Source organism: Manis javanica, chromosome 12 (assembly GCF_040802235.1).
Source record: "Manis javanica isolate MJ-LG chromosome 12, MJ_LKY, whole genome shotgun sequence".
NCBI classification, from domain to species: Eukaryota; Metazoa; Chordata; class Mammalia; order Pholidota; family Manidae; genus Manis; species Manis javanica.
This window is the reverse complement of record NC_133167.1, coordinates 90,520,896-90,540,631: the sequence shown is the minus strand read 5'-3', so window position 1 is coordinate 90,540,631 and position 19,736 is coordinate 90,520,896. Positions and strand designations below refer to the sequence as shown.

General features: G+C 39.8%; 1 protein-coding gene across 5 annotated transcripts in view; it reads left to right on the top strand.

Moving 5' to 3' along the window:
• NRG1 (neuregulin 1) overlaps nt 1-19,736 on the top strand; it is a 988,266-nt gene that overhangs the window by 456,151 nt on the left and 512,379 nt on the right. The gene's annotated exons all lie outside the window — the stretch shown is intronic.

Below are 19,736 nucleotides of genomic sequence, written 5' to 3'. Positions count from 1 at the left end.
AGTGGAGCTCTGTTTACCTGAAAGTCCTCTCATTTGCTCTTGGCTGCTTCACCTTTCGGATGGGGAAGATGGAAGTCTGCATAATTTAGACAAGTTAGCAAACGGTGGAGGAATCAAGACTTGGGGTCCATTAGCTCTGAACCCAGGGCCCTATCCCTAGACTATGAGGAAAGCCAATGCAATTTTGCAATCTTTCTTTCTCTCTCCCTCCTTCCCTCTGTCCCTCCTTCCCTGTCTTTCTTCCTTCTCTCCTCTGCAAGGTCTTCTTACCAGTTTCCATCCATTTTCTTATATAAAGCACTTTTGAATTCTAGCCATCTGTTAATATAAGGCAGTGAAAAATGTTGAAGTCACATCAAAATCCACTTGTTCTGCCAGTTAAAAATACAGATGCTTCCTGTTTTATGCTTTCCTCTCACTTTCTCTGGAGTTTAAACACGAAAATATGTTCAATGATAAAAACCAGCACTTACTCCCTTTCATCAGGAAACACATTCCAAACAATGAAAGGTAGGGATACTTTCCCAAGTCCAGCCGGGATATGTAGATGTTGGGGGGATCATATGTAGAACCATATCATAGAACAAGAACATAATTATTCACAACTATCACATTTTTATAGATGAAGAAATTGAGATCACAGGGAATTGTTTGTAATTGTTCTCATATGTGCTGTTCGTAGACTTGCCAAAGTTCTCATCAGCTTACATTTTCACACAATAGAGTTGGGCCTCAATTCTTCCTCAATGCTTTTCGCTTTCAGAAAGGGTTCTTTAGCTACTGGGAGAGGCTAAATCACTGAACAGTGGGGCATTACCTTGAAACTCAGTGAATGTGCCCAAGTGAAAAAAAAAACACTGTGCTAACAGTCAAGACACCTGGGTTCTAGTTACAACTCTGTCACTAACTACCTGATAGACCTTGACAAAAATTTCTACTCTTGGTCCATGAAGGGACTAGGTCAAAGGATCTCTAAATTTCCTTCCAACTCTTTGAATCTTGATGTTTTTTTTCCTTCTCTTTTCTGCTGACTCAGAGTATATAACCTTGGCAAAGTTATTAACTGCCATAAATCTCAATTTTTCTAAGTGCAAAGGGAGAACACATTCCCCTATTTTCCTAGCAAATAAGTACCAAAAGATCTTGGATTAAGTGGATTATCTTTAGAAATCACATTAGGCCTTTTAAATCTGTAGACATTTAACTAGTCCTTAGAGCTAGAATAGGACCACGGTCATACCACTGGACAATGCCCTGGCTCTGGTTACATTATAAAACACTATAAAACATGATTGCTTCTCCTCTGTGCTTCCATCATATTATTTTTAGATAAGTTATTATAACCCTTAGATTACATTGTATGTCATGGTGTTCTGCCCGTCCATGATGTCTGGTTCTATTCTTGTGTTTCTGATTGCAATGATGAGCTCCTCCCTCATTGTACTAATGCAAGATAGAAATTTTCTTCCTGTTTTTGTATTTCTTACTTCCACATCCAATGACTCACCAAGTTCTTAATGGATTTTATCTCCCTCACGTCACTTAAATTCATTCACTTCTCTTTCTCTTTCCCACTATGTCCTAGCCCAAACCACAAAGACTCCTCACCTGAACCACTGTATTCGACATAGAACTCAAAAAGATTATTTCTAATTGAAAATCTGACCATGTCAGCCACACTGCTTAAACCCCCGATGGCTTTCCATTGCTCTTCATGTAAAGACCCAAAATCCTTGTCAAGATATGCCCAGCAGGTGGTTCCTGGCCTTTCCTCTGTCCCCAGGTTCCTTGTCTCCCCTAACCTGTTGCCTTCCTTAGCTCCTCCCTGTCACTGCCCTATCTTTGGAGACACAGGTTTTGCTGTTCCCTGTGGTTAGAATGCTCCAGCTAGCAGTCATATAATTAACTCTTACACTTTAGGGTTCTCATTAATGACCATGTGCTTAACGAAGCCTTTTCTGACCTCCTAAGTCAATTCTCTCTATTATTTGTCTTTATTGTGCTTTTTATCCTTCTTTTTATTGGTTTATCATAGTTGTGATTTTATATATGCTCATTGTATTTGCTGAATTATTTTTGGATAGTTCTCCCCCATTAGATTTTACATTCTACATAGTACCATGTCTGTTTTTCTGTCCCTGTTGTAATTCCAGTGCCAAAATGGTATTTGACATATAGTGGGTACACACTAAAATGTTGAATAGATAAATTAATGAATGAAAACTAAGAATAGAAGCTCCTGAGTTCAGAGGTTATATCCTCATTCCCTGACATATAGGTTTGGAACCACAGTACATAATTAATAAAATAGTGTCCAAATAAAGCTGAAAAGCAGTGAAGTGCCCACAGGACTAGGAAGGTCAGAGAATTATTTTTTAAAGTACTGAGACATGGAATTAATGTTTTTAAAGATCAACACTATTAAATATGAAATAACTATTCATCAATATAGCCTCCAGCTAAATGCCAATGTACTATAAAAACAAATATTCCAAATTATTTTCCAATATTATAGCTCCCTTTATATCTATAAAGAAAAATATCAAGACAAACTACAAGGACTAGAAATTCAAATAAGAGAGAGATCAGTAAAAACTAGAGTCACCAGGAAACTCTCTCAAGAGGCCACACTTGAATTGTGCTTTGAACAGTAATTACAGTTTGAACAGGCGAGTGCGTGTGGCTTGTTTCTTGGAGATTTGTTTATGTGATGGTGATTCTCCATTTTCTCTTCCTCCCACATTCCCCACTGACTTGCTCAGGCTCTGTGGTCTGAGATGTCGGCATCTATGGGTGGCATTAACAGGACTCCCTCGCCCTCTGTCTTCAGGTTGGGTTTGTCCAAAAAGAGGCACAGGCGAGAGTTTGTGGGATGGGGAGAGAGTCGTAGGCATTCATTACCCGTGAGCCCTGTGCCTGACCACGGCCGGCGAGAGCTATTCCTCTTCTGGCGGCCACCCTCCTGCCAGATGCCTAGTTCTTACAGCTACAGCTCACACTGGGGAACTTCAGATCGGGGCTGGTAATGGTTTTTTTTTCTCTGACCCCCAAAATACACTTCAACTGTCTTTTTGTATCCATTATTGAGGTGTCATGTGTTTTCTGCCAAGAATGACAGAATGAGATACAAAAAGATGAAGAACCTTCTCTATCTTCAGAGAAAATAAGCCACTGAGTGATAAGCCCCCATCTCTGCACCCCTCCCTAGGGACACACATACAAACATTCCATTTATTCCTGGCAAAACAGACTCAGGGGAAGGAGGAACCCGAAGGTGCTAGCCTGGCTGGGAGGGTTGGGAGCTCAGTGTGGGGGTGTAGAGCACAGTCAGGGTGCTGGGGTGGGATCCCGGATGAAAGCATCCTGATTGTCAAATCCACCCGAGAGCCAGAACGCTGGGCGCCTCCCCACTCCTTCTGCCTAGGAGCCTGCTGGGGGCCATTGTGTCCTAGCCATGGTCCAGAGCTAGCCGCTGCTACTTCACCTGCCGTTGCTTATGCCTAGTGTGAGGAAAAGAATGAAATGCACCCAGAAGCAAGCCTTCCTTGGGACGAACTATTCAGTTGACAACGCAGTAAAAGCCCTAATGGGTCAGCCACTTAGCAGCATTGGCAGCAGCAGTAGCAAAACCAGTAGCTGAGTCAGAATTGCGTAGAGCTATAAACTCTTAACTTTCAAAGTACACTGAGTAGTTAAAAAAAAAAATCAAGGTGTTCTGTGTAATTGGAAATAGAACTATTTCCTGTAAAATTATTCCCGATATTTTTTAAAAATAGAGAAATGGTGGGAAAAAAACAGAGAATATGTAAGATGATTAGAGTAATTGAATTCATTACATAATACCCTTTGCCAAAAAGGTTTTATTATTACGATGGTTAGGAAGTAAATTAATCTGAATAACTTATTATAATAGTCCTAAGTAATCATAATGGAATGAATCACCCTATATTATACTTATAATTCAAATATATAGATACTTTGGAGGTCAACTCTTTCATGATATGTCGGAATGGAATGTGGCCGTGGAAGAGCCGAGATTTTGGCTAACGCATTAGGCATTCTGAGTCAAGCTAGCACAATAGCAGAATTCATTTTTCCTACTGACTTATTAAAAGTCCAAAGAAGTATTGTGGGGCAGATAAAGTATATGAGCCTGGCCCAGGAAAAGAGCATGTTTCTTTCTCTGTGAGGCTTTTTGTGGGATCAAAGGTGGAAAAAGAGTAGGGTAATGAAGGGCGGTGTGGGAACGTTCTGGAGGCAGAGCCTAGATCCCCACAGTAGCTGCTATGTAGGCCCTGCCCCCTCTGTGGGGGGGCTCGGCCCATTTAAAGGGAATGAAGTGGACCACTCCAGGATGCAGAGGAAGCATAGTAAAAATAGCTAATATTCAGTGAGCACTTGCTCTGCCCACAGCTGTGCTGAGTGTGTCCCAGAGATAATTCACATTCCCCATAACCACTCATGAAACAAATCATTCTTCATTCTTCAGACGAGGATACTAAGGGCCGGTGGTGTTAAGAAATATACTCAAGGTCACCCCAGAAGTAATTGTGGGGATGGGATTTGAACTCAGCCGGACTCCAGAGCCATGTCCTTGACCATGAAGTGAAATAAGGTATATCTTCACATTCAGGACATCTGTATATGTATATACACACTCAAATATTTGGAGGCAATGGGGCCCTAAGTCTGGGATGGTGCTAATGCCAAAGTACTTAGGGATGTGTCCTTTATGAGCAAGAGATTTTAATCTTGCTAGTGTGTGGTTGTGATTCAATTTCTTATGTACACATTATTAAAAATGTATTAAAACTAGATTAAGACATGTAAGCCATTTTATGGATTTTATAGGCCATCTCCATTTATGAACACTAGTACAGTTAGATGGATTCTTATCTTTCCTGTGAATGGTGATTCCTAAAGTCCTGTAGAAAGGCCTTTTAAAAAAACCCTCAGGCAGAGACAGACAAGTATCAAATGATTTCACTCATCTGTGGAGTATAAGAACAAAGAAAAAACTGAAGGAAGAAAACAGTAGCAGACTCACAGAACCCAAGAATGGACTAACAGTTACCAACGTGAAAGGGACTGGGGAGGGTGGGTGGGAAGGAAGGGATAAGGGGGAAAATGGGGCATTACAATTAGTACACATAATGTGTGTGTGGGGGGAACAGGAAAGGCAGTATATACAGAGAAGACAAGTAATGATTCAATAGCATCTTACTATGCTGATGGACAGTGACTGTAATATGGTATGTGGGGGGGACTTGATAATGGGGGAGTCTAGTAACCATAATGTTCAAGTAATTGTACATTAATGATATAAAAAAACAAACCTCATTCTACTTATGGACTTGAAAGCCTGTATCTTAATATATTAAAACATATTAATGCCTTTTGTCTTAAGGATGTTCACCTTGAAAATTGATATATTAGATAACGCCTACTTTGTAGATGGAGAAAGTGTGGCTGCAAGTGATAAAGCCTAAAATACAGCCTAAAATAATTAAGCCCACCCTTCATTTCCCTTATCAAGATCACACTGATAATGTCTTTAAGGATCATCAGAAGGGAGATGTTAGCATTCCAGGTCTTCAGTTTCTTGCCATTAGGTTGACTTAGGACAGTAAGTATAAATACTTTGCCTCATGAACCAGAATTTCTGGAGTTCTGAGTACTACTCTAGTTCCATTCCTCATTCCCTCATCAAACACTGCTTCCTTAGGAAGGGTTAAAATAATCACTACATTTTAAATCACATAGTTGATACTGCCTTAAAAATGGTAAGTCATTAGATGAATTGTGATTACAAATTCTAAATGAGGAAACAATGAGAAATTGGAAAGTCTTTGACAGAGGTTCGTAGAATCAATTAATTAAGGATGGAGAAAGGCCTGTAGAACAAGCTGGCAATATTGCTAAAGAGGGCCAAGAACCTGTCCTCATGTATATGTAGTGAAAGAGCCATTCATAAACCTAAAGTTATAAAAATAAGTGTAGGAGATATGTAATGTTAGAGCATCCTCAAATGAAAAATAATCCTGTGTTTATATCAAAATAATGTAAAACCTAACTCATTTTATCTATGCATAGGCATTTCATTGGTGTAGTAGTACATACAAACTTGAGAAAAAGAATTTTTATTTTTATGACTTACTCAGGGCATGCTGTTGTAAAAATAATAATAATAATGCCCAAATCTTAGTCTTATAATATAATAAAAACTTGTATCTTGTTGGTTCAAGTTTTAGTACAGTTTTTCTTGGTTGGGTCGCTCCTCCAAGAGGTGACTCAGGGATCTATTCTCCTCCCGTGCTGTAAAGGAATGGTGGCTCCCTCTTCAGCACCTGGCTTCAAGGTCAGCCTGGCATTATGAAGCCAGCATACTGTAGGCAGAATGAAAGTGTGAAAAAAGGCACATGTATGCATATATATTCCCCCCCACATGCTCATTCTTAATGCCTTGGTTTGGAAGTGGTACAGACCTGCTTGCATCCAATTGGTCAAAATCAGTCACTTGGACCCCCCAGCCAGGTCTAAGGAAGCTGGGAAATGTAGTTCGTTTTTTTGCCCAGGAAGAGGAAACAAATTTGGTACTCATTTAGTCAGTATCTATGATAGGATTGGTTCAAAAATTGTACCAGTAAAGATAAATATAATTCTATTTATTACATTCCACAAGATGCATTGATTGAAATAAAATATATACAGATACACTTCTCCCTTTGTATAAAGAAGCAAAGTGAAAAACCATAATAACTTAGTAATTTCAAAGCTTACATGCATAAACTATATGCACAGGTCTGGAAACTGATAATAAAGAAATATTGGATTTCGAAAAATATTTTACCCATGACCATGGTATGCTGGCAACAAAATCTATACCTGAAAATTGCCAAAATATCTGGACCAAAAGAGAACAGATCAGTCTTCTTAGTTTTGTGAGAGTGTGTACAAACGTTTCACCTTGGATTCAACTGTATAGTTGTTATTTCTTTCTTTCTTTTTTTTCTTTAGGAGAGCAAGGTACAGGCTTTTATTTAGAGACAAAGTGAAAGGACAGAGCTCCTGGCGACAAGAGAGTCTGGATTCAGGTGTATTTCATAAGCATAGATATAAATTTACTAAAATACACAATGACAATACTGCAAAATTCATGGCAAAAATCCTTGTTTTTTCAGACTAAATATAAAGTGTGAAAAAAGTTTTTCTAAGAAAAACATTATCTCAGGTAAATGAAAAAAAATTTTTTTAATTAATACAAAAGAAAATGAGACTTGAACAGAGATCATAATGAAGGGCCTCAGTTCCTTGGGAAATATCTTCCATCTTCAGCAAAACTTGAGTTATAATGTGAACTCAAAACTCTTGTGTTATGACTAACCCTATATGCTTCGTGAATTGGAGACTGGGTTGCAAATTCAGGGTGCAAAAAAAAATTGTAGGATTTACTCCTAGCTGCTGCCTGGAAATATGAGCTGTGTGTAATGACTCCCACCTGCTGGGTAAAATCTTTATTACATGGATATGAAACCTCACTCCCACCATGGGGTGAGGAGAGACGCAATGGAACCCAGTCACACCCCAGAGCTTGTGAACATGATCTTTCTTTCAAAGTAGCTCTTGACCATCCCTCCCAGCTTCCAAATGTGGCATAATTTAAGCTTGAATCTGCAAGGCAATGCTTATCCTATGAACAAAAGATTTATTTCTCCCCCAAAAGAAAAGCAAATGGAGAAAGACTTGGAGGGACAAATGGATCCACTGTATTTATACAATGGGTGGTTGAACTCTAAGGAAAATGAGGCAGGAAGGGGACCCTTCCAGCAAGATGGCCCTCAGTCCTGGTTTTCCAGCCTGTGAACCCCAATGGCAGGGACTTGCCCAGGCTCATTGAGTGCCCCGCATGTACTCTCCCTCAGGCCTTCTTGATAGATGTGAGAACACTGCCTTCAGAAACAGAAGAGCTTCCAGCTCTCACGAGCATTCTGTTCAGTAGAGGATACAATAAAATCTTTGATGAGCTGAGCATCAGTACATGGACAGACTTTTGTTTCTAAGTGGTAGGGATGTTTTCTGTGGACATAGACCTGAAAAAAAAACCACATATAAGCATCTCTGCTATATATTAATAACTCCTTTCATCCTTGGCAAGAGGAAAAAGAAGTTGGGGGAAAGGCTTAGAAGCAAACATGGTTTGGGTTTTGTTTTCCTTTGCTTTGCTCACACCCGCTGCCCCAACCGGTAGTTTAGGAAGGAGAAGTCCAGAAATGTGATGTTCTTTTGTCCCTAATAACAGGGTCACAGTCCTTCATTGATATCTGTGGTGTGCAGCTACTCCTTTTTAACTAATATTCTCAGGCCTGGAAGAAAGCAGACATTATGAGCAAAGGTAAAGACACTGGTGTGTCAGGAAAATAATTCATTTTAGGGTTCCTGGCCCTTGAGTTTGGCTATTGACTGATTGACAAAGCTGAATTGCATCCATTTATGGTAAGAAGGCCTTTGATTAAATGGCAGGTATGGTTTTCTACCCTTCAACAACTGAAGCAAAGAAAAATCAGGCAACATCGAGTTCCTGAGCTACTGGCTCCTATTTTCTCAGTGGCAATTGTGGTCTTCACGTGTGTGCCCTCGCACCTATACACACACCCAGTTCAATTTCTTATTTTTATTTTCTCCCTTTATCCATGCCCCCTGCTGCCACCACAAACTAAACCTTTTATTCATTCTTCATTCTCTACGTTCTGCTGCCTTCATGTCTTCCTTCTCTTGGTTCCCTATTCCATGCCCCTTTTTTTTCTCTCCTCTCTTCATCTGACCTATAATCATGTCCTCAACTGTAAGCACCATGGAAAATGCTAATTTTATTTTCTCTATTTAAAAAATATATCAACCAAGGGAGAAGCTCACTATATTTGTCTTCAGTTATCTACCTTTGAATTTGGTGGGCTTCCTGCCAAGGGAATTATCTTCTGAAACTCCCTGGATCTTGCTGCCTTCATGAAACACACCAGCCAATAACTTGCCTTCTGACATGAGCTTGGGTATCTGGGCTGACTTTTTGCTTCTAACTGTTCCAGCCAGTGAAAGCAGATACCCCAGGCCCGTGTTTCCCAGATAACTGGACTTTATGGAACAGTAAAACTCCAGAAGAAAAAACAAAGCAACTCATATAGATTACCTTTTATTTAAACTTAAACAGATAAAATGCTCTTTAAAAACTACTCCATTATCATCATTAATGCATTTAAAAGGGTCATTTTAGGAAAGATATGCCGAACATAAGTTGAATAAATTTAGCCTATGAAAAATCCACTCTTCTACCTTTATTTTCTCATTTTACCAAAGACTGCGTTGATACAACTTTGGGTCCTTAGGTCCAATAAAATTGCCCCTTTTCCCATGCAAATGGTTAATGCCTTTGCACTGATTATTCTGGCTCTAAGGGGTTCTTATGTCTTGCTGCCTTTATGTTTAGGATTTCCAATTCATCCTTAAGAGTTTAAATGCTCCACAGGGCTGGGATATATTCTTCTCTCCAGTATAAATTGACGCACTAAGAAATGAAATGAGTTTGACATACAGAGAAAAGCTAGTAAGTGGGTTAACTTATGACATATATATTTGTCATTGTGGTAGAAATGGCAGGCATGGGGTAAGTGGTGGAAGGGAAGGCTGTGTGAAACTTATTCTTGAGTAGACTGTAGGCCAATAAGACAGAGACATGGGCCTGATTTAATATTAACAAGGCAGGTAGTAGTAAATGCTGAATGGAAAAATAAGAAAATTACTATAGGAGAGCAGAGAAAGGAGGAGTCCATTCTATTAGAAGAATCAAGAAAGAGATGGAAGTATTGTGTGTAATTATGCATTCATGTGATCGCTTTGTAACTGTTTTCCTTCGCAGCTACAAGATAAGCTCTGTGAGCGCAGCGTCTGTCAGATATGTGAACCTCTGTATCTCAGTCCTTAGCACGGTACCTGGTATGTAGTATGTCACCCAAAATCTTTCCTGGATGACTAAATGAGGTCCTACAATGATGGGTGCTGTGAAAGATCTCACGAAATTGATGTTTCATACATTGCCTTTACAGCATCTGCAAGCAGATAGGTTTTCAAGCATGGAAGATGTGTTCAGTCCGCTCATGGCTTGTGTACGAGCTCACAGATGGTCACATCAGTACACTTCTTTCTTTCTGAAATAGAATAATTTCTTCCTCACTCAGCTTTTCCTTAGGCATGGGTTTTGATGACACACTTATTAATGTCATGCTGTGAAGAATCATATAGATAAAAGTTATAGGCACTTGCCAAGTGATGACTTACATTGGACAGTTGCTTGAAAGGCTGATTTCTTTGTTTTCATTTTATTTGTTACACTCCTCATGTATGTACTGATTAGGGAGGGTAACAAGTTTTTTGTTTGTTTGTTTGTTTAAGCCAGTAATTATTTGCAGAGGTCTGTGGGCAAAGTGCTCAGCTCACACCTGCGAACAGGTCAGACAGTGGCCGTGGTGATCCTTGCACATCTCCAGATTGCAGTTTGCCAACTGAAATGCAGACATATGCAGAAATGGCCTCATTGTCATTCCTTGTTTTTGTAATATTATCCTTGGCTCAACAAGTTCATATTTTCCCTTCTTTTACTGTCAACACTATTTCAGCAGTGAGTTATATTATCCGGTGACATCAGAGGAAGCAAAGTTATGTGTGTCAGCTTGGCAGGAATCATCCACTTGCAGCAAATGTGTGACAAGCTGCATTTCTCTACATTTTCACCTTGAGTGATGAAGTCTCTGAAGTTTAAGGAGACAGCATGGGGCCCCCCTTGATGGTCACAATGATGGGTCTAATTGGGCTGCCGTGGCTTCCGTACTGGCCAGGAATGAGCCTGTGGTCTTTGAGTAATCCTTGCCTATCAACAGTGGGAATGTAACCCCAGAGTTGATTGCCTCTGTCTATATAGGTAATGGAGGCTTAACTGGCATTAAAGTCATAGCCAGTTTCAGACCCATTAAATTTAATGGCTTGTGTAATGATAGGCTGCAAACTGATGAAATAAGCCGAAGAACAATTCATGAACTGCTTACGGAAGAATACCTTTACCATTCAAAATGGACATTAAACTATGAGTGCTTTCACTGCCAGGCACAAGTTTCCCTCTTTATTTTCCATTTAGATCTGTATGCAGCCCACGGGGTATGGCAAGAGCTGTATCTCAGAGGAAAGGGTGAAGCTTTTAAGCTAATGAGTTTAAACTTCTAAGTCTTTTCTGTTATTTTTTTTTTAAATCAGGGGTGATACATAATCAGGAGCCAATACATTAATTTAGTTGGATGGCAAATTGGTATAAATTCAAGTCCAAATCCAGCTAGGGAAAGCCAGATAGGCACACTGACCTGTGAGAGCCTCCGCCCCCATCTCTTGACCCACTGAAAAAAGAAAATGTTTGTTAAGATGCCACACCACACGTTATGTGAGTCAGAATAAAAGTGCCATGAGATGAAGAATGGTTCTGTTTTATTCCCTTCTTTATCCAGTGTCTAGAAAAATGCCTTGCATATAATAGGCACTCCACAAATGTTGAACCTAAGTGGGTGATGACCGTATAACCCATCTTAGGTGAGGCAGCTTTGTTTCATGTTTTGAGTGGGGGCGGGGAGTTCTTTCTTTCAGAAAAAAAGGGAGGAGAGAAAAGATATCTCTAAAAGTATTCAGTACTGGTTGATATTCTTCCCAGATCTACCTTTCTTCACAAGGATCTTTTCTCACGAGCAAACCACAGGGGTTTGTGGCAGTCGCCATCCATGATAGGCTTGGATATGATAAAATGTAGAAAATGGCCAAGTAGGAGAGTACATGCTTTAAGAAATAGAATTTAAAATAATAGCTGTCAGCAGTAGATCTTTGATGCTGGGAAAATATAAACCCTACCCTGGTAAATGGCATCCAGTACAAACTGAGAAATGAACTGGACAAGAAATCAGAATGTGTCTTCAGCAGCCCTTATAATCAAACCACTAGCAATAAGCATGGATATTTGGAAAGATCCACTCCATCTTCTACCTTCTTTTTGAAGCAGCTAAAATCAGACAGGGAATGAAAAGGAAATGCTTTATTTTCTGTGAATAGCTGGTCCCTCCCTCTGGATATCCAACTCTCCAAACATGCATTTTGATATATTTTAGGACTTCTCTTTATCTAATAGTTCCATTTAAAGAAAAATATAGCCCACCCTGCCTACATCTGGCATTGTTACATCACTGATTTCTCATCATAATGATGCATTCAGTAATCTCGCATGTGGCTCAACTGAGAGAACAATCATGGCCAGTGATGGCCTGGAAACAAGAATGGTAAAGAAAAATGGAAACTTGTAATCGTGGACAAAGCAGATCTCAAATGGGAAAATAAATCTCAGTGATCAATGAATGCTCCAGTTGAATGGCGTAAGTTCAAGAAATCGAATGCAACAGAAATTTATTAAGCACCTACTGTGTGGCAGGATATGTCACTGAGCAACACAGTGTTCTTTGTCCTCGGGGGCTTTTGTTTTAACATCTGGTATGCTTTTTCTCAGCAACATTGCAAATCTCACTGGACTGCAACCACGAAGCCCTGCAAGAGGGTTGACTTGAGATTAAATTAACACCATCCCTGTAGAAACCTAGAGCTGGAATAATCATGAAGTGAGGGTCCTGTGCTGGTTGAATTTAGGCTTCTGCTATGAAAGCCAAGTACCCAGCTTTTGTCTGCATTCTGATGGGCTTTCTACAAAGGGAATGTATTTTGACAGTTAACCAGAACTTTAAATTCTTGGAAAGTGAAATGTTTTAAAACATGAAATCCATGAAAAGAATTAAAGAAACAAATGGTCCTTTTTGGAGGAAAAGGAAGACAACTGGCTTGCCACTTCCCTCATCTTTCAGCTCAGATGTTTTCTTCAGCAAGGCTTTTCTTGAACACCCAACCCCTCCTTCTTCCTGGCACTCCCCAGCCTCCCTTATCTCTCTGCCTGGCTTATACCATCTGACACATTATAAATGTCCTATTTCTTTGCTTATTGTCTGTTTCTTCACTCTGGAATATACACCCTATCACTGCAGGGACTTCTCACAGTTGTCCTCAGGTGGTGTGTTAAGAAGCTCCCATCTAAGGCTGAGAGGAATAGCCCTTACTGTGTCTGTAATTGCTGGCACTTTCCTGCCATTATTCCTGTCACTACACAGTTTAAGATTCACTGTGTTCCTGTCATTGTCACAGATACATTTAGATTTCTAAGACAGTAAGCAAGATGTTACAGTTGATTAATACATTGGATATCCCCCTGTAAGGGAGCATCTCAGATTGATACTGAAACTTGATAGACTTAGTCTCCAAGTCATAAGACCAAGGGATGTGTAACTGTTACATGATACTCTGCTTTCTCTGCTAAATGTGTGGTTGGATGGTCTCTTCTCCAGGTACTAAGTCATGGTGCAATTGGTTTTCATAAAACTGATTCTCTAATTCTGCTTTCTGCAACCATCAGTGAAGGAATTTTGGAAGTTTGTGGTGAGGAAACATTTAGGCATTTGAGATTTGTAAGGGTGAACATAACAATTTGAGAGCAGGGTCCAACTAGACAAAAGAAAAGGTGTTGTCATGTTAATAACAAATTGTCAGGGATTCACTATGGCCAAGAATTCTGGTATTGAATTGCCGGAAGTTGATTGTTTTGTGATGAGTCGCCTGGTGGTAATTAGTGGGAATTAAGTGTATGTGGTTGAGAAAGTGGTAGAGATGGACAGTCATTTATAGTTGGTAAATGGAGGGAGGGAACACAGTGGGAACTTTGTAATGGGGGTTACCCCATTACAAAGTTAATTCTAACTAAAGCATCATTTCCTGATCCAAAGTTGAAACTAGGAACAAGTTTTTTCCCCTCTAAATAAGAGGAGATTTACATAGCAAACACCAACACACAAACTATGAGTAACACAAATGCAAACTAAAATGATTTCTTTTATCCTGTGTAATGGGTTGAATTGTGTCCCCCAAAATAGGTGTGTTTGAAATCCTAATTCCCAGTGCCACTGAATATGACCTTATTTGGAAATTGGGTCATTGCAGGAGAATTAGTTAAGATGGGGTCATACTGGATTATGAGGGGTCTTTACTCCAACGTGACTGCTAACCTTATAAAAAGAAGACCATGTGAATTCACAGACACATGGTAAGAACACCATGAGAAGATGGTCACAGAGGTTGGAGTGATGCATTTATGAGGCAAGAGATGTCTGGGGATACCAAAACCTGGAAGAGTCAAGGAAGGATCCTCTTCTAGAGGCTACGGAGGGAGTGTGGCCCTGCCAACACTTTGAATTTAGATGTCTAGCCTCCAGAACTGTTAGACAATATATTTCTGGTTTAAGATACTGAACCTGTGACACTTTCTTTTGGCAGCCCTAGGAAACTAATATATCTCCCTAGACTTAGGTGTGGAAGACAAGGGGGACCCCTTAGTCAAAAAGTAAAATAAAAGGTTATAGCTTCTTACCACTGGAGGTGAAATGTGTACGCAGACGGCAGAGCAGAGCAGAGAGTTTGCATTTCTGGAAGCTTGTATGGTCCTCTGTCTTGTCTAGTGAGGGGAGAAATAGCGGGAGAGTCTCAGCAGGTGAAATATCAGCAGCCAAGTCCAGGTGTCTGTGCTCCTGCTTCTGGCTGCCCAGATGAGGACTGACTTTCTGATGCCAATTGGGATTACTCCTGGCTCTACAGAAGCTGGCAAAACTGATCCTAAAATTAGTTTAAAATGCATTGATGAAAGCTAACTGCTCTCTTATTTTTCAAGTATGACACGGATGCCTAAAAATCAAGTTGCATCACCTGGTTTTATATTTGACATCTATAGACTGCAGTTAATTGAGGGATATGATAGTGACAAAACAAGGCAGGTTTTATTGAAAATGGTAATGATTTGTATCCAGCCCCCAAAAATGATGGCCCTAGAGACACTGATCCACCTGTGTTTCTAGGCAATTTTTGTTTTTACTTTCCCCACAGATCCTTTTCTACTTTCCTGTTCAGTGGTAAACAGAGCAGGCTGGGAATTATTTAATTGTGTCTTTTGCTCTTGGAGGGAAAGGTGTTCCTGGCCCAGGGCGAATCCCCTATGAAACCAGTGAAACCAAAATAAGTCAAAGAAGGGATAGGTTGGAAGAAACTGGTTTTTAATGCTACAGCTTGCTGAAATTTGCTGGCTAGGCTCAGCCCCATCCATATCCTCCTGTTCCGGCGCACGCTTTGTAACTACAGTGTGCTCTCTACTTCCCACCCACCACTTCTGGGAGGAACTCCATTGGTGGGTCCTTGGTGACTGGCAAATGCCAGACCAATTATGTACCAGGAACAGAGGGGAGGGGAGAATGGCCATTATCTCTCCACTTCTTGCCCCAGCCGTTGTGGGAACCTGCAGCAGTAAATACCTATTGATATATAAATAGACTAAGACCAAGCAAGAGATTCTGGAAATTCCCCCAGTCTCTTAAGTTCTACATTCTTCATACTACCCCTTCATAGTTTCTTCCAATGATATAAGAGTATTATTTACTCCTGTTAGTCAGTGGATTTTCTTTACTTCCTTTGTGTCTAATTTGTTGGGCGGTGAGGAGAAGAGAAAAGATGAGGTTTTTATGTGTGTAAAAGTTATGCAAAATCTTTATCACTTGCTTTTTACATTTTAGGAAGAAAAATATATGGACCAAAATACCCTAGAAAGCAGATTTTTAAAAAAATTTGTTTGGTAAATAACGACTTTGTTGTTCCAGGACTTAGCAATAGAATATTCTATCTCTGTTACTCATTTAGTCAGGAGTCATCAATTCATATTTAGTGATTATGCAAATAGCAAAAATATGACATTTAATTTGACATTCTTAAAGAAACAGATGTAGAAATATTGTCTGGGAAGATTATTACTCTATCAATATTATTTATTTTAAGGAGCAAATCTTATTACAAGCCTATCTTAGTCATCTATCCATTTAAAAGTATTTACTATCTACCAAGTGCTATGATAGAAGCTGGAAATGCAATGAGAACAAGAAGGTCACCATCCCTGGTCTCTTGGGCCTTATCAGCAGGGCTACAAACACACAAATAGGTGGGACAAGAGTGTCTTTCTCAGAATACCTGCAACAAAGTCATTATTTACTAAACCTGGAATTGTGATCTGAACAGTCGAGGGTATTTGTCAGGATAAGAGGGCAGGGAAAAGGAAGAAGGAGAAAGCTCTAAGGAAAGAAATAGTACCTTTAAAAGGCCACAGTTCCAGGAGCCTGTGTGCCAACGGAGCCAAAAGCAATTTGGTTGAACAGTTTCATAGAGTGAGAGGGAAGCAATAGTGAGATGAAGAAAGACAGAGTCAGAGGTCATGTTAAAGGACTTGCGCTTTAGTAAGGAATTCCCATTTCATTCTGAAGGCCATGGAGGGCTAAGAAGCAGGGCAGCGATTAAGGAAACTCCAGTTTTCATGTCGAGAAGTGGCGGTTCTAGGCGAAGTCAATGTCAGCGAAGCAACGCAGGAATGTGCTGCAGTTCCATAGGTGAGCCCTAGGTGGCAGTAGCACTGGAAGTAGGAATGGAGATACATATATGAGGGAAGGTAGATAGGACTTGATGATTTTATAAGTTTTGAAGTAGAGAAGAGGGAGGGTTTAGGTACAGGGAAAGGGCACAGATGGTGGCTGGAGGCATGAGCTACTCTGGAAGGTGGTGTCAACCACAGCCTCACACTCAGGGCTCCCAGGTCTCATGGAAGTAAGGGAAGGGAAGCGCTCAGCTCCCAAAGAGTTGGGGAACAGTACAGGGATGGCTGCTCCTGATATCAAACTGGGAAGAGAAGGCACTTTACACCCTGACAACTCACCCGCTGAGTGTTATCAGCACACTTAAGCCTGGGAGGATTTACCCCTAGAACAATCCTAGAAGGTAAACATCTCTTGGGAAATCACCATTTGTTCACACCGCTGAAAGGTTTTCTCATGTCTCTTTAGTTGAGAAGAGTGAATAACTTTCTCAGGCAGTAAGTACTACAACTAATTATTTACCTAGCTAAGAAGCTTGGAAACTTTTGCCAGGATGCTCTTCTGGAAGCTGACTACACCCCTGAAGAGCCCCCTTTCCCCACTTCAGAGCCAGCCATGCACCTGCACTACCATCTTTCTCTCAGCTGTGAGGTCATGGGCAAATTATCTAACCTTACATTTAAAAGGATTAGAACAGTTATGGGAAATAGGAAGTGCTACAAATTCATTAAAATTTTGTAATATTTATTTTATTGAATAGCTTAGAAAAATACCTTGAAGCTTTAAGCTCCTTGCTTCCATTCTGTGTACACTCCTTACTGGCCCTTTACATCCTGGGTGAACTTCTCAACATTCAGCTGTGTTACAACATGTAGTTACTCTGTTTCCAAAGCCCCAACTGAACAGACAACTTTTCATGTTCAGAATGTGTTTGGGGTCATTAGCCCAGGCTGTCCAGTCTGACCAGCGATGCTGACAGTGGACCTTGATGCTCCCTCCCTTCAAGCACAAATGCCTTGTATCCCTTGGCTTTTCTGTATTAGTTATCCTTTGTGTTGATATATTATTTTTGGCCCTAATAATTTTTTTGCATTTAATCCCAGCATCTTTATAATTCATAATTGCTTTATTCTTTTTCCAAGGGGTACATATGACACTTTGAAGACCACTGTGAGATTAGAGATGCATACAACCCCCACAAATCTGCCTCTATTCTAAAGCCATTCACATTCTGAAGTTCTGTCTTTTTAAATCTGGGCACACATGTTCATTTTTAGCCTTTTTTTACCCTTCTCTTTGTTACTACGGTCTAAATGGGTCTCCCCAGGTAAATTTGTGTTATGCCTGGCCCAAGCACCCTCTGATTTCCTTCTCAGTTCTTTTTGATACACTGTTTCTGCATTTTTGGGGTTGGGGTCTGCAGTCCTATCTAAAGGAATTTTGGGTTCTCTTATACATCTCCCTCCACGGGCCTTTGCAGATGATACATTTTGTTCATGTGCAAATTAACCAACCTATTCTTCTCCACTTGGTCATATTCTCTCATTGTGGTACTAAATGTTTTGGTGCCGCAGAACCCTTGGCATTCTAGTGATGCTCGGGGACCCTTTCTCAGGAGGCTGTCTTTAAGTGGATATGTAAAATACATCAGATGACAAAGACAGCCAATGAAACTGAAAGACAGGTAAATATCTTTTTAATTGTGATGGAGTAATAAGTGAGCTTCTTTATTGGTGCATTAGGTAAGAAGATCTATCAGCAGGGCTAACAGCTGTTATTATTTCAGAAACTCTGATTTCTATTGGTGAGGAAAATCATAGGTGCCGTTAATATTACTGTGGTTTGTTGCCTACATTACAAAATGATAGAAATACTAATTTTCAGTTAGAGTTCAAGGAAGATAAGCTTGTAAACACTTTTTTCTCATCCAAGTTCATAGATCCCCTATATTCTATCCATAGTGGCTTAAGCGGGTTTCTACACCCCAGGTTGATGACTCCTGCTAGTAGCCCTTCGTACTTTCAGACTCAGCTCAAATAACCATCTCTTCTGCAAAACTTTCTGTAAATTCACTGGACCCACTGCGCTGTCTTGTACCTATACTACTTTGTTCATCCTCTATTACACAATATTAATTAATTATTATTATTATACTACTATTATTACATATTTTCCTGTGTCTCCCTTCTTTGTAAATATCTTTGTGTTTTTTTGTTTTTTTTCCACTTTCATATTTCGGTGTCCAGGACAGTGTCTGGCATTTTGCAGGAGCTCAATAAATATTTGTTTGATAAGTGAATTAAAACCTTACATGACTCTGCTAAGTTTTCCCAAGTCTCCTTCTCAAGAGAAGGACCTGAATTCAAGTTATTCACTTCTACAAGGATGCAGTGTATAGCATTGAATTTTATATATTAAATAAGAGGTGTGCTTTTAGCAGTGGTTTCTTGGCCTAGTCTTACCTTGACCTTTTACTGTGCATGACATATACCTGATCTCTCATGAAGTCACAGCTACTGATTTATAACTGATTCTTCAAAGTCTTTTAATACCTTGTGAACATACAAATGGAAAAATTAATTCCTTTGTTAGATAAAAATGTATTATAAAGATTACCAACAAACAAATACATATTCCTATTTATAACAGAGAAAAAAACCTAACCTGACAACAGAATATTAGTTGTTTATAAGCCACTTATTCTGAAAAACATACTGGAAAATTATAAATAACCTTAACTGTCAGTAAAAAATGTGCTCACAGAAAAATTTGTTCTAATGAGTTTGTGTATTAAACTTACCACTATGTAGCATGAAACAGCTACTATTTAAGTGTAGACTTTTATTTCCTTATTGCCCAATTCTGTTCTGTATAAAGTCAGGCATCAAAGATCAGCAGAGGTCAGATAGGATAATGTTTTAGGCATTATTAGAAGGTGGAGGTAGACACAATCTTTGATGAATGATAATGATCTGAGTTACAGATAAAACTAGAAGGAAAAATAGGGCAAGCTAGAGTCAAAGAAGAGCCATCAAGGGATTTCTTGTACTTTGCCTCCTGCAAGTTCTCAGGGATGCTGGCATGATCGATCTAGAAGCTTCCCCTCTTCTCCATCTGTCTGTCTGTCTCTCTCTCTTTCACACACAGACACACGCACATACT